Consider the following 13,931-nt stretch of genomic DNA (forward strand, 5'->3'; position numbering starts at 1 on the left):
TTTCCAGAATGGTTTGAACTAGTTTACAATCCCCACCAACAGTGTAAAAGTGTTCCTATTTCTCCACATCCTCTCCAACAACCTGTTGTTTCCTGACTCTTAATGATTGCCATTCTAAACTGGTTTGAGATGGTATCTCATTGGGTTTTGATTTGCATTCTCTGATGGCGAGTGGACGATGAGCATTTTTTTCATGTGTCTGTTGGCTGTATGAATATCTTCTTTTGAGAAATGTCTGTTCATATCCTTTCCCCACTTTTTGATGGGGTTGTTTGTTTTTTTCTCATATATGGTATTGAGTTCTTTGTAGATTCTGGACTATTAGCCCTTTGTCCAGTATGAGTTAGGTTGCAAAAATGTTCTTCCATTCTGTAGGGTTCCTGTTCACTCTGATTGGTAGTTTCTTTTGCTGTGCAAAAGCTTCTTTAGTTTAATTAGAATCCCTTTGTCAATTTTGGCTTTTGCTGCCGTGTTTTGAGTGTTTTAGACTATGAAGTCCTATTGCCCATGCCATGTCCCTGAATGGTACTACCTAGATTTTCTTCTAGGGTTTTTATGGTATTAGGTCTAACATTTAAGTCTCTAATCCATCTTGAATTAATTCTTCGTATAAGGGGTAAGGAAAGGATCCAGTTTCAGCTTTCTACTTATGGCTAGCCAAGGCAAATTTATTGCTGATCTAAGAAAATGAAGCGTGAATACCCATTATGCTTCTACACTATCAGTTACTGTGTATTCTTTTAATGACAGTGTATGATCTTTGTAGTTTTCTAAAAGGTATTTTTTTAAAAAGTAAAATGTTACCTGAGGCAAGACCAGGTTTTAATAAATAGGTATACAAAAAAAAAAGTTTACTGAACAATGATGACGCCCTCTTTAGTAACTATTGTGTTATTTACTGGTATATTTTTTCATCTAGAAAACATTGATTGAACACGTGCTATGGGATAATAGCAACAAGACTATTCTTAGCTTGGGATAATAGTAGCAAGGATAGGCTTTCATTAATAGCGGCTGTGCTTTTTCAGAAAAGAAAATAAGAAAACAATGGTGGTAAAATGTGATGAATGTCCTGATACTGAAAATCCATATGCTATGGGAACAAACAGTGGAATTACCCCATGTCTCAATCTAATTACAGGGTCAGTATGGTCCAAAGGGCTGGATCAGAGATTATATAGCCAAGGAGTATTATAGAAGATGCTAACAAAGTAGACATTGCCCAACATAGCAGCCCACTTTAATCTATATTTAGTCTTAATCATAATATTTTTCATCAAAATGAAATACTACATTTTACTCATCATAAAGGTGTTTCTTTGGACTACAGTGACTAATACTCAGGAATACTACATAATGACTTTGGTTAATCTCTGCTCATGTGTTTGAAATTAAACAGCAATAACAGTGGGGTGTCTGGTAATTTTTTAAATTTATGATATAATAAAGCATATGCAAGCATTTAAACTTGTGAGCTTTAACTAACATTCTAATTCCAAACATTTTTGAATTTATGTGTTGCCAGTACTAAAATTATTAATACTTGATTCCTCTGAACTTCAGTCACTTCAGTGATCATTTCTCCTTTCTTAGAAAAATACCCATAGAAGCATAATTAGAAGTTGGCAATTGATCTCTTGCTGTTCTCAATGAGAACATGGTTCAACAGTTCACTTCCTGTGAAGTATAACATTTTTTTTCAAGCAGTGGTCCATAGCTGTTTCTGCTATTTCTTTAGCATCAGCATATTGTTTAACCTTGAGGTTAGCTGTTATGAGAGACTGCATCACTGTGTAAATGCTGTTTTGCAATGCAGAGGTGATATAAAAATATCTTTCTCTAAAGATTACATTAAGTTTCAGTAAAATTACAATACTATTTTGTACCTCTCCTTTGAGCTCTGTGAATGATCTTATTGGATTTTATAATTTATTGCTAAAATCAGGCAATCATGAATGCAGATGCTATGGCTTTTAATCAAAGAATCATAATACAATAAAAAATCTGACCAGCATATTTGCTTTTTTATGTCAGGTGCAGATGGGAGGAAGAAGGAGTGTCTCTGAAGTGTCTGGCACAAAGTAGAGATCAATAAATATTGAGCGAATATTTAGTTAAATGAAATGATTCACATAATTAATATCAGAGGCACTGTTCTTCATTCTGGAAAAGAAGGACATTATATACTTTACAGGAGATAAAAATCATGATTACATTACACAAGATGTAGGAACATCTACAATCTGAAAACCCAATTTGTTTCAAGGGAAATTTTCTAAACGTTTCACTAGGAATTCCTTACTTCTTCTGATGAAGAACAGCAGAGACAAATACAAACATAGCAGAAAAAATTCTAGCTGTACAAAACTAACTCTCGATAAATTAACCAAAGATGTTGGTGGACACAGTTAAGGAACTCTATGAGAAATGGGAGTTGCTATTAAGCAAGTGGTCTAGGTAAAATTCAAAGGTTGTATTTATCAGACATGTGGAAACTTGGAATGGCATCTATGCTGTCCAGGGTGCTGAGAGTTGTGAAAGAAAGTGCAGTTAGACGATGGGGACCTCTGGAACTAGGGGAAGGGTTATCGTAGAAGTCTTAGAAAAAAGCCTACTTTTCTCTTTGACAGTCTCTCCATCTTACTGACTCTCTCTCTTTATATCTGGCCTTCTTTGTATGTCTGTTTTTTTCTGTCAACTTTCTCCTTATTACACATTTTCTCATTCTTCTTTCAAACTTTTTTCAATCTGTTTCTCATTTTTTCTACTTCTCCAACCAGACTTTGGCTCAAAATGGACATTAGTTATATTTACTGAATAAAAATTCACATTAATGTCTAAATTCGAAAACCAAATAGTTGCATCTCTTTCATTCAAAACTCTCTTCCTAAAGTTACATTTATTTTTGTTTGTATTTGTGGTTTTCCAGTGATTTTCTTCTGAAAGTCAGCAGACCCTGAATACACATGCAGAATTTTTTATGTTTTTCTCTCAGAAGCTACGAGTAAGGCATAAAATAAAACCTTTTAGATAATCTTTGCATCTTGACTTTAGCGGTTATTACTGTCACTAGACACATAATCTCCCCTCCTTGCTTTAGGAAAAAAATATATATAGTCAAAGAAAAAAAGTGAATTAAAAAGATCTTAGAATATATCCTAGCTGACCCATTGGCTTACAGAGGACTTTTCTACTTCTACTTATATTATCTATACAGGTATGATTGGCAGGATACCCTGCACGTGCATAGGGAGACAGGCTGAAATATGTATAGTAATTTGAATGGTGTGCCCCCAAATTATTGTCTGCCCTGAACCCCAGAACCTGATCTTATTTGGAAATAGGGTCTTTGCAGATGCAATTTAAGTTTAAGTGAGGTTATACTGGATTGTGCAATTCCAAAGTCCAAAGACTGATGTTTATATAAAAAGAAGAAGGAGCACACAGAGAAGAAACCCATGTGAAGACAAAGGCAAAGAATGGAGTGGTGCATCTACAAGCCAAGGAATGGCAAGGATTGCCAGGAGCTAGGAAGAGGCAAGAAGGGATTCTTTCCTAGAGTTTTCATGGGGAAAATCGTCCTACTGACTATTGCTTTCAAACTTCTAGCCTTCAGAAGTAAAAGAAAATAAATTTCTGTTTTTCTAAGCAATGAGGCTTGTGATATTTTGCTGTAACAGCCCTAGGAATCTAATGCAATGTGTTCTGCAAGCTTATGTTATACTTTGGAATCTATAGAAATTGCTCATTATAACCCTGCTGCCTAGAAAATATAAATTTATGAGGTAGTTTTTTTTAACTTTTCAAGTTTACACAGATGAGTAAACTGAAATTTAATCAGTCAATAATATTTACTACATATTTCAGTGAGTTATAAATATTCCTTTACACATTGTTGCTGCCAACTAAACTATGACTTCTCCATGAAATGAAGTACATTACTTTATATTCACAGGGCCAATCAATATGAGTTTAAAGATAAATAAGAAGGCATATGAAGAGCAACCAGGGAGGCAAAATAAGCAGGAGACAGATAGGAGAATGAAGAGGAGAAAAAAGGGGAAAAAAAGAAAGAAAATATTTGTGGTAAGAACTTTAGTTTTGGCATCATTTGACTTGAGGATTGTCAAAACCGTCTTGAAACCTTAAGGACAGTCTTCTCACAAATGATGAACTGAAGATCAGCAGTGAGTAGACATATGGAATTGTATTAAGAATAAATATTACTGACCACTCATCATGTGCAAGGTACTGTCAAGTATTCGCCAGAAATTACTATGCTTAAACCTTGCAACAAACTTTTGAGGTCAGTGTAGATGCTATTACTACTTTTCTCACAGTGTGTCAGCATGTGTCCAAAATCTCAATTGTAGAAAATGGCAAGATGTTTTAAACCCAGAACAATGGTGATTCACAGCATTTTTTTTATCCCTTCTATTATGTCTCTGATTATTTATTTATTTGTTTGTTTTTATTTTTAGAGATGGGGCCTCACTCTGTCACTCAGGCTGGAGGGCAGCAGCACAATCATAGCTCGCTGCAGCATCTATTTCCTGGTTCAATAGATTCTCCCACTTCAGCCTCCCGAATTGCTGGGACTACAGGTATGTACTAGCACACTGCCTTCTATTATATCTCTTGATGTGTCCTTAAGAAGGACTCCGTATTTTGTTTCTGTGGTCCTCTTACTAATCTCTTGGTTTTGACCTCCTTTGGTGCTCCCATGCCTTCTTCTAGGAAGTCTTTTTAATTGTAAAATTTTCTCCCAGCTTTTCAATTCATTGGTTTCTCATTCTCACTGGCAGCAGGATAGCTTTCCTTACCATTGGCATCAAATGTGAACAGGGATTTGACTGTAGCCTAAGTCAGCCCATGTCTGCAGACACAGCATGTCATTTCCTTCCCAATTCTGATGCTTGCAACTGACAAGGACACCAATATTAAAACAGTAGCAGCAATACCAGCCACTCAACATCAAAAAATTATCATAATAATAGGAATCAATTTTTTCATTCTAATATTATTTTTCTGTAAAGAAATCTTTTAACAAGTTAAGGGTTTTTTTCCTCACACTTAACTCTTTAAGGGTTTTTCTTCCTCACACTTAACTCTTCTGAAGACCATAGACAATTTATCTACCTCAAACAGCATTAAATGATAAATTCAGAAATGAAAGTTAATTTTAAATATGTGTTAACAAAACACTGTATATTTTTTGATGATACTTAAGTTGTATATTAACCACATCATCTTGGAAAATAATATGACCACTATATTCAGCCTGAAACCATATTAGAATAAAAGATTCTTCAAGGTTGAAACAACACAGTCCATGAACTAAACAGTGTAATACAAAAATGTGCAGCATTTCTTTTAAAAAAATAGATTATACTCAACCTTATTTACTTGAGCAAATTGTTTTTAATCTATTAGGGAGTGTTTTAAGCTCAAGTGGTATAATGAGATACTGGCTGTAAGTCACAGTAGTCACTACTATCTCTGAATGTGTTTTTCAGAAACAACTTTAAATTTTCCAAGTGTAAGTGTAAAACCAATTTAAGTTTTGAAGATGACTGAACACTTTGGAAGCAGAGATGTTACTTTTCAGCATGATTGGATCCAAGTCAAACAGTTTCCAGGAAGTTTATAATGATCATTCTTTCTTTTTAAGCAGCTCCTATGGTTAATCAGTATATCAAGAGAGATTGTATTTCTGCTTAAAGTTTAGTTATGTAACTAGCATAATGGACAGAGCTCAATCAAACTATCCTATGAAAATTTTAAATAGAAGTGAATTAGAAGAAAATGTTTACTGCTTATTTGCATTTTCAGAGGGCATGTAGTATAGTTTTTAATGCATCACTTATTATGAAGCTTAATAAATTAGCTTCAGTATAATTAACTCTTAAATCAAGAAAATGTATCCAGTTTTGCCGATGAGAAGTCTAAATAGTGCTATCCTTTCCTTAAAATTGACCAGGACTCTACTTTTCTTCATTCTTAGTTTCAGGAATGCCTATTTTTTTCAAAATGATATTTTCAATTAATTAAGGCTCTTGAAAAGAGTTGAGAATTAATGACAATACCTCTATGGAATAATACATTTTATCGTTAAATATTTTATAGATAAAGCTTTTATTGATGAATCTTTAAGATTAGATATTTTGCGGGAACACTTTCAAAACGGTAGTATTTATTGGTAAAATTAAAATGTGAGACGTTTTGTCTTCTAGATAGAAAAGAGTACTCAAAAAATAACTTAGACTACATTAAAATTAAAGACACTTGTTTATCAAAAGATGTCATTAATATATGAAAAATGAAGCCAAAGAGTGGGAAAAAATTGCGTGTAATAAGAATACACAGCAAAGCACTTGTACTTGAGTATAAGAAGGATTCCTCCAAGTCAATAAGAGAAAGGATGACACAATAGAAATAAGAGACAGAAAATTTGAAAACGCACTTCTTAAAAGAGGGCATATAAATGAGTAGTAAACTTAAGAAAATATACTCATCAGCTGTGAGGAAGATAAAAATTAAAAACACAGTATCATACATAAATACCAGAAAGACAGACAATTTCAAATCCTGATAAACTGACAGAACACATACAATGCCGGTGGGAATATAAATTAGTACAAGATTGGAGAAGTGATTTTCAGTTTCTAGTAAAGCATACCAAATGATTCAGCAATTATACTCCTAGGTGTGTATGGGTAAAATAAATGTATTCATATATGCAAAAAAAATTCAAGATTGTCCTTCATGATACTCCAAAATTTCTGGCAACTCAAATGCACTTCAAGAGTATAATGGGTAAACCATGCTTCATTTCAATAATGAAATATTTTACAGTTACGAGTATGAAAAAAGCTATTGCTAACCTAAAATATGGATGAATTTACAAACATATGAGTGAAAGAATCCAGGCACAAAAAAGAACCTACTATATATGTATGTGTACTGTTAATGTTCCATATTTTGATCTGGTGCTTGTTACATGAGTGTGTTTGCATTGTTACAACTAATGGAGCTTAGGGTTTATATACTTCTCTGCAATAAATTTACAATTCAATAACAATTTAATGTAAAAATAAAAGCAAATGGAAAGAAGGAAACATTTCCTGCAACAAAAATGCAGTAGCAATGGTTTTACAGGGAGAATAGTAAGTGTAGTAAAAAAATTATTTTAGGGTAGATGTTAAGAAATATTGGCATTATTCACAATAATAAGGTCAATCCCACTCTTGGGAGAGTGCACAAATTTATTTTAAGTATTATTTAGTGTGACGGGCAGTAAAGAGGCAGAATATCTTCATGGAAGGTCATACCTTGAGAGCCAAGCATATCTAAGACAGAATTCTAATTCTAAACTCACTATATTATTTTCAACAAAGAAACATTTAGATATGAATGAATTAAGAACAATAACATCTACCCCAAAGACTGTGGTGAGGATGACAGATAATATAAGAAAAATTTAGCTTTCAATGACTGTCACATAGTATGTTCTCAATGTATGACAACTTAAATATAGACACCTTAGACATATCATCTTACATGTATTCAAACCAAAATCCATGATCAAAACAAAATATACAAGTGATTCTACAGGAACAGGTAGTTTTAAATAAAACAAAGAAATGATGGATGGTTTATCATTAAACTATAATATCAAATGAAAACATTTCTTGTACTTGTCAGAAAATTTTGGCTACCTAGGTATCAGTGAATTATGAGAAAAAGTGTTATAAATAACAATACGAAAAGTCATTTTACTTATTTATCTAGTTTACCATGAATATAAACTATTTTCTTACAGATTTCAAACCACTACAGAAAAATATATTACTAAAATAACTACTAAAATATCATTGAATCAATTTTATTGCATCTTGCAATGTTAACCATTTCATATAAACATATTTTCAAACCAAGCACTAAAAGCTACTTATTTTATTCACATTGAGGGAGAGGTAGTGATTTATTGTGGACACATGCAATATGTTATGAATGCAGTTTTGAAAATTCATGTGTAGTGTAACTGCATGCAAAGCAAAGTGGTTTTTTTTTTTTTCTTTTTTTGTTTGCTTTTTATTTTGCCAATGAGAAGCTAATGTTATCATTCATTCACATGGACAATGGTAAGAGGTTTTGGTTTCTCCGTTTCTTGTTGGTTAGCTGGTTACTATCAAATGCCCAAGGACAATTCTCGTTAGAGCCAAACCTTTTCACATGAGAGTAACTAGTTTTCATTTAAAATAAAATTGGTGACATTTGTAAATATAGATTAAAATATAACCATATGTAAACTAATAAGAGACATTAAACCAGAAAATAGAAAAACTGGCACCTAGAAAGAAAACATAGATGGAAATTTTAAAATTGAGAATTGAGATAGTATTGTTTGTTAAATCATTAGGAAAACTACCACTGTATATTCAGACCAACTAAGATCAGAAAGAAGAACATGTGAAATGCTGAGAGGAATCTCTCTTACACTTAAAAGTGTTTCAAGGAGAGAGAGAGAAAAAACAAGCTAAGCTTCTAAAATGAAATTACAAGACATGGGATTAGCAATTTCTTAAAATGTACACCCTTGATTTTACTCTGAGGAAAAAAAACAAACAGTAGTTTTTTAAACAAGGGCATGAGACAGATTTCAGATTGAGATTTATACTACCATTCTGTTCTCTCGGAAAAGTATTGATAGACAAAAATTAAATAAAAATTTAAGGCTTTTCCATTTAATCTGGGCAATGTTTATTATCTGAAATAAAATTGATCAATTTATTTTGATTTATAATATAAAATGTTTTCCAAAAATCTACTCTTTTGAGTGTTCAAAATAATACATGATCACATGAATTTCTCCATGCCTAGGAATTTATGACAAAGCAAAGCAAAAAGTTTAATTCTGCTGAACTAAAGAGCAAACTGATTTTTTAATGTATAAAAATACCTAATTTTTTCACAGTTTTTATATTTTTGTTAACTTTGCAATGGTAGTTTTATTTTCTAATTTTTTTTTTTTAAACTAGCCTTCTTTTATCAAGGTAAAACTATTCAAAGAAGTACAATAGATTTTTTTAACATCAGAAAACAAATTCATATGATACACTCAAAACGCTCAAAATTACAATCCAGAAAGGAGTAGTCTCCCTGAAATAGAAAAAAAATGCCTTTGTTTTTGTCATCTTCACTTCTTATATATAATATGTATTTCATATTATTTACATAAAATATAATCACAGACTGGCAGATGATTATTATTAATTTGCCTCCCTGAGCTCATCACGTACATTTACTCAGTCTTCTTAGTACGTTTCTTTTGAACAGTATCTGAAGCATCATCTATAAGATTTGAGGCCAATGAACCAGGGTCATTGAAAGGTAATTTTGTTTTGCTTTTCTTTTCACATGAAAACTGTTGTTGCCAGCCAAACACTATCCAACTCAATGTATCCTTAAAAGAAACAAATGCCATGCTAGAAGTCTCTGTAATCATTATGGCTATCTTTGTGGCCACAATAAAGATGTTTTAAAGGAACATCAGATTATGCTTTGATATTGTCAGATGCTTGGTATGCTGGAATATGAGGATATCTGACCCCAGCATTGTTATCTAGGAAGGATAAGACATCTTCAACCATTCGTTACCTTCTGTTTCCTTTTACCAACTACTCAAAATTTGTGATAATGGTAGCACCTGCACCTTATGCCCATCCAGTAGCTATCAAATCCAGCCTCACTTTTCTTATTATCTATTAGCCTGTTTGACTTTGCTATTTTCCAAATTCCAATCACGTTCTTCATTCTCTCAGCCAGGAGTTCAACAGGTAGAAATGAATAACCTTGGGCAAAAAAATATAATATGCCAGGTGGAAGACGTCAGTAACATGTTAGTGTTGTTTGTAAGAAATCTCGATGGATGCTCTGTAAGCAGTACATAGACTAAAATTTCCCCACCAAAGCAGTGGAGCATAGCAGTAAACCAGCTTGAAATAGGATTCTTCCATGCCACTGCCACTGCCACTGCCACTGCTGGCTTATGCTTTAGTGTCATAACTGACACTAGATAGTGGGCGATGTCAAAAACGGGGACTGAGATGTGTGGGAGAAGGTCAGAGCCAGGTCATCTCATGACGATGACCCAGAATGGTGGTGCCCCAAGCAGTGGTGATGGGTTCTTCTCATGCAGGGTAAAGCAAGTTTTTCAATAAGAAAATAAAATAAGTATGTTAAGAGGTGTCACTCATGATGGTAGGGAGGATATCTCGTATTCCCATGTCTAAAATGACTTAAAAATTATGGAATACAATAAATGTTAAAAGTAAGTAGTTGTAAAATCTCAAAATTTTAAATACTAAGAAATTAAAAAGAAACAATGAACAGAGTAGCAATTATGTCAACAATGACAGGTCTGCTTTCTTTGTGGAAAAGTGACTATGGACAATAGGTAAATACATGAATGTGCCTCTGTTTCAATACAATTTTATATTCAAAAATAGGAGATGAACTATATTAGGCCCATGGACCATAGTTTTCTGACTCCTGCCCTACAGCATTATGGTCACCCAGCTGAAGCTGAACAGCTGCCATTTTTGGGTATTGGTCAATTGGAGGGAAGGATAGAAAATGAAAAAGAAGACATTGTCCACTATCTTAAGGATGATTATCAAAGGTAGCAAATGTTACTTCCACACATATTTCATTGATAAGAATTTCTTCGTATCTAACTGTAATGAAAGGTAGGAAATATAAAGGTCTTGGGCAGATTTGTGCCTGCCACAATTATATTAATGTTTAAAGAAAGGACAGAATGAATTTTGATGGAACTATAACAACATTTTCCACTAGAGGAAAGCCTGATTTTCTGCACTATGTCTAAGTTCCAGCATAACAGTTGTGTGCTTTACTTAATGTAATATTTTACCCAACTTAACCTCTTGGTTCCTTGATATCCTCTTCCACAAACTGGGGATGATAATGGAACCTATCTCATAGATTTATGGCAAAAAATAAATGTTTAACACTTTTAAGTGCTTTGAGTGCTTTAAGACAATACCTCAAAATTGCTTTGATATCTTTAGAGGTAACATTGATTCCATTTAATAGATTAATAAATTGAGGCTCAAATATTTGAGTGCCTTGATTAAGATAATATAGCTAAAAGGTAGAAAACCAGAAATTAAACCAGGCTTTATTAATTTCATGCTTTCACTATACCACACACTGAGCACTGAACACAGAAAAAGATGTCACTCAAACAAAAATGTGTGCGGAGATGCTAAATGGAATACTTAACAGGCAGAAGATATTGCACTATATTTGCATATTGATTGGATTGATCAACTAGGACGACAACTTTTGGTAATAGAAAGACAGGGAAAGGGTAATTGCAGAGGCAAAATCTTGCATAGACAAGGTGGGTTAGGGTTTAGTACATAAGTAGAAGGCTTGACCATAGTTAGGAGAACACATTTCCAAAGTAACAATCACATGGCATCTATGACTTCTTTCAGCAATGTTTTGTAGTTCTCTTTGCAGAGATCTTTCACCTCTTTAGTTAGATGCTTTGTAATTATTTTTGTGGCTATTTTAAATGAGATTGTGTTCTTGACTTAGCTGTCAGCTTGAACATTATTGAGGTATAGTACAGAAATGCTACAGTATTTTTTTTTTTTTTTTTTTGAGATGTAGTCTCACTGTGTCACCTAGGCTGGAATGCAGTGGCCTAATCTCAGCTCACTACAACCTCCACCTCCAGGGTTCAAGCGATTGTTTTGCCTCAGCCTCCTGAGTAGCTGGGACTATAGGCGTGAGTCACCACACCTAGCTAATTTTTGTATTTTTAGTAGAGACAGGGTTTCATTATATTGGCCAGGCTGGTCTCAAACTCTTGACTCATCATCCAGCCCCCTCAGCTTCTCAAAGTTCTGGGATTACAGGCGTGAGCCACGCGCCCAGCCACTGAGTTTTATATGTTGACTGTACTCAGAATGTTTACCAAATTCAAGCCCCTAATGGAATCTTTAGGGTTTTCTAAATATAGAATCATACCATCAGTGAAGAAAGTTTTACTTCTTTTCCTATTTGGATACCTTTTATTTTGTAGTCTTGCCTGATTGCTCTGGCTAGGACTTCTACTACTACATTGAACAGGAGTGGTAAAAGTGGGCATTCTTGTCTTATGCCAGTTCTCAAGGAGAATTAATTGTTCGAGATTTTGCCTATTCAATATGATGTTGCCTGTGGGTTTGTTCATAAATTGCTCTTTTAAGTCTGAAGTATGTTCCTTTGATACCTAGTTTGTTAAAGGGTTTTATCCTGAAAGGTTTTAGATTTTACTGAAAGCTTTTCCACATCTCAGAGAAACGGAAAACCATTCCATGCTTATGAATTGAAAGAATAAATACCATTAAAATAGCCATAATGATGAAACAGAGAGAGACTATTCATATTTTTATAGGAATAGAATTGAATCTGTAGATAGCAGTTGGAAACCAATCTACAAATTTAATGTTATTCTTATCAAACTGTGTACATTATATTTTCATAGAATTAGAAAACAGTATTCTAAAATTTGTATGGAACCAAAAAAACAAATAACCCCATTAAAAAGTGTGCAAAATATATGAACAGACACTTCTCAAAAGAAGACATACAAGCAGCAACCAAAAATGACCCTGAACAGCCAAAGCAATCCTAGGCAAAATGAGCACAGTCAGAGACATCACATTACCTGACTTCAAACTATACTATAAAGCCACTGTAACCAAAATAGTATAATACTGGTACAAAAACACACACATATAACAACGGAGCAGAAATTAATCTTCACCCAAAGCCATCTCACCTTTGACAATGTTGACAAAAATAGGCAATAGGAAAAGGACTCCATATTCAATAAATGGTTCTGGGTTAGCTGGCTAGTCATATGCAAAATAATGAAACTGAACACTCACTTTTCACCATATACAAAAATTAACTCAATATTGATTAAAGATTTGAATGTAAGACCTCAAGTTATATGAATCCCAGAAGAAAACCTAGGAAACTCCACTCTGGATATTGACTTTGGAAATAAATTTATGGCTAAGTCCTCAAAAGCAATTGTTAACAACAACAACCAAAAGACAAGTGAGACCTAATTACACTAAAGCGCTTCTGCACAACAAAAAAAACTATCAATACGTTAAACAGGCAATCTACAGAATGAGAGAAAATATTTGCAAACTGTGTATCTGACAAAGATCTGATATCCAGAATAGTTTAAGGAATTTAAACTATTCAACAGCAAAAAACAAATAACACCATTAAAAAATGGGCAAAAGATAGAACAGACCCTTCTCAAAAGAAGACACAGGTGCGGTGGCTCACGTCTGTAATCCCAGTACTTTGGGAGGCCAAGGCAGGCAAATCACCTGAGGTTGGGAGTTCAAAACCAGCCTTACTAACATGGAGAAACCCCATCTCTACTAAAAATACAAAATTAGCCAGGCGTGGTGGTGCATGCCTGTAATCCCAGCCACTTGGGAGGCTGAGGCAGGAGAATCACTTGAATCAGGGAGACAGAGGTTGCATTCAGCCAAGATCACAACATTGCACTTCAGCCTGGGCAACAAGAACAAAATTCTGTCTCAAAAATAAAAAATAAAATAAATTAAAAAAATACAAGCAGCCAAAAAACATATGAAAAAGTGCTGAACATCACTAATCACCAGAGAAATGGAAATCACAACCACAATGAGATACCATTTCATACCAGTGAGAATAGCTAATATTAAAAAGTTAAAAAATAATAGATGGTGGTGAGGCTGCAGAGTAAAAGGGAGTGCTTATAAGAATGTGAATTAATGAATTAAGAACAATAATATCTACCCCAAAGACTGTGGTGTGGATGATAGATGATATACTAAAAATTTAGC

The sequence above is a fragment of the Rhinopithecus bieti genome, unplaced genomic scaffold (assembly GCF_001698545.2).
Source record: "Rhinopithecus bieti isolate Rb0 unplaced genomic scaffold, ASM169854v2 scaffold_28528, whole genome shotgun sequence".
Taxonomy (NCBI): Eukaryota; Metazoa; Chordata; class Mammalia; order Primates; family Cercopithecidae; genus Rhinopithecus; species Rhinopithecus bieti.